Genomic DNA, 3,053 nt, shown 5'->3' with positions numbered 1-3,053 from the left:
GCCTGACCTTAAAGGAAACTATTATTTCTTAGCAACAACATGACAATGAGTAGTCTGTTCCGGTGGATAAATGTGGATATAAAACTTTAAAATGTGTTTTTGGAGACTTTTTAAGTTAGTTATGTCAGTTAAGACAGAAATGCCAAGGGTGGGGGTGGGGTTTGTATTTGTGGATTCGGTGTGTCTCCGGTCTCTAATCCCAGTGAACAAGGAGGAATACTGTATGTAAAGAATGTATTATTCTTTGTAAGAAGATAGCGGGGAGTGAAGAAAAATACAGCCGAAAAGTGGACAAAACTTTCGGTTTGGATCTTGAGTCGGGAAAAGAGTTGGTCGAACGCTTGCTGCTGTCATAAAACTTTTCTGCCAATTAATGGGTTAGATCATGTGACGACAGAAGCTCCGCCCTCATGGGCCCATTCCATTTTTCTATGGACCTACGATTAGGGATGTCCCGATCAGGTTTTTTGGGCCCGATCTGATTTCGAGTCATTTGATTCTGTGGATTTGCTGATACTGAGTCCTGATCCGATACTATGTATTAAAACATGAACAAATTTAATAAACAGATTAGTGTTGTCCCTTATTTATATTTCATTAACATTCTTTTATCATTAAAAACTTAAATAAAACACTTCTGTGAAGTAACTTTAATAAACAAGCAAGAAAAGAGAAAATATAAACTAGGAAAACTATTTTCTTGTTATATAAGTGATAATTAGTCACGTGAGAAAGTTTAGTGACTTTAGCTTTAATGTCCTTAGAGATATTGAACATTTTTAATCAAATGTGATTCCTGTCCTCATTTAAAATTCTTAAAAATGAACGATGACTTTGTTTTAGCATGAATTTGATGATGAGTGTCCACAACTAGCTGATATCATTAGAACCAGTTAGTTTCTTTTTGTGTTTGTTTTAAGATTATGTGACTTTTTTTGTAACTCTTAAGACATCACATTTTCAGTTTTATTACCACAGTAGTTAATTTTCTTAACTTTTATATCTCTATCAGATAAATAAAACAGGCATTTCAAAGAACATCTCGTGTCTTAAGGAGTTAAATCACAGAGCTAGCATGTAGCTGTTAGCAGCTGCTGTGTAGCTGAAGAGCTTAACACTAAAAAGAAACAGAAACTCTGTCTTTTTCTGTTGAAATGTCTTTAGAGGTTGCTGTTTGTGTTAGGACAAACCAACAGAGACACTTGTGTCAGTTTAAAGCATTTTATACAAATTATTGATCCCAGAAGTCTGAGTCTGTGATCATCCAGCTAGCTTGACTGAATTGTTTTTGTTACCATTCTGTTGAAACTGCTGCTGTATTCTGCTGCATTTTATGGAAAAAAAATGTGATCTATTCATGACATGCAGACTTCTAGTGGAATAATATGATTGAAATGTAAAGCGCTGATCAAAATAAGAATAAATGAAATATCCGAAACTGATTGGGGGACAACATCCGATATCAAGTCATCAACCACGTGATCAGGCCCAATTTTCGATCATGTGATCGGATTGGGACATCCCTACCCACGACCACTGGGGGACCAGATATGGAACCGGTCAGTCCTGTTTGACGGGTCAATTTCGTAATTGAAATGCTCAAAAGTCCAGTCTGGTCTGGACCACTCAGCGGAAACCAGACATTATTGTTGACACAAATGTTTACTTCTAAAAACTTTCTGAAAAGAGTAAACTTAAAATTAGAATATACATGTCTTGCTGGAAAGCTGAATCAGGTTGCTGAAAAAAGAAGAAGTTAGTGACCATTGCAAATATACATCTCAGATATAAGGAGAGTGTGTTTTTTAATGAGGGACACTTCTTCCAGGCTTGATCCAAAACAAAAGGAACTAGAGCTACTGTGGGTCAGTTGCCCAGGAAACCACTAGATGGTTTGTTACACAAGCAAGTCAGTCCGCAACAACTTCAATGTAAAAAAGCTCAAGCTCAGAATAGATAGAGACCTACTGTTAAGATTTAGCCTTTTAACTGAATCTGGTTTTTGGTTCTTGTTTTCTCCTCCCAAGATAACATCAGGTTCAAGTTTCCAATTATCCACAGCTGTCCCAATTTAAGTTAATCATTCTTAATATATTTAAATTCCAACTCTGAAAAAAATAATGTTTTTAGAATGTTCTTGAGACATTTTTCTTTCTGTGTTCTTTCTTCTGTGTTTCTTTATTCAAACTACTGTGAATCAGGAGTAGACAAAAAAATAGAAAAATCTTGCATTTGTGACAGAAAATGTATGTGGACCGCAAGCTGCCTGCTCTAAAGTCTCAGCAATGGGAGGAGAATGGGGCGGGGCTAATTCTCATCAGCGATGTTGCAGAAAACTCAGAGATGAATTTCTAATGAACTACTGCCGCTCTGCAGAAACTATGTGCCTTAAAACAACACTGTTTTTGTTATTTTGGAAAAAAAATCATAATTATAGTTTTCTCCGATACAGTTGGAGAAAACGTGTAGTAGTGACGGGAGGCCACAAGTTCCCTGTTCTGTTCCATTTTCCATCCACGCAGAGAAAAAGATCTGTGAACGTCTTTGTATTCCTCATCTAATCTGGAATCTGGATCAGAACTGTACGACTGGATAATTTTTTGTTTGGTTTTCATCTATCCCTCCTAGGTCCTCTTTTCTTGTTGTTTGGGCATCTGGAACTTGCCCTTTGAAGTTGTGGTACTGTGAAGCTACGTAAACAACACCATAGGAAACACGTATTCAAGCGGCCACTTTATAAGAGAAGTCTACGTTGACATGCATAATGCACGTAAATGCGGGTTTTTGAGCTTCCATCTTCAAAACTGTTGCATTCATGCATAGCTATCCAAGTTTTTACAACAGTTCTTAAAATAGAGATATACCAAGGCCACTCTTCTGACTTCATCCAAATCTGCGATTTCAAGGATGCTAGCAAAGGACTACACAGTACTTTGTCTTCAAATTCCAACGGTAGGGGGCGGATATTGGGTAGTAAAGAGTAGAATAAGAAGTCCCTCCCTGCTTGTCCACTGTGAGCTAAAGAAGTGTTCCTAAGCACATGTATGCCTGGT

Source organism: Oryzias melastigma, linkage group LG13, assembly GCF_002922805.2.
Source record: "Oryzias melastigma strain HK-1 linkage group LG13, ASM292280v2, whole genome shotgun sequence".
Lineage (NCBI taxonomy): Eukaryota > Metazoa > Chordata > Actinopteri > Beloniformes > Adrianichthyidae > Oryzias > Oryzias melastigma.
Note: the sequence above shows the minus strand (reverse complement) of the source record.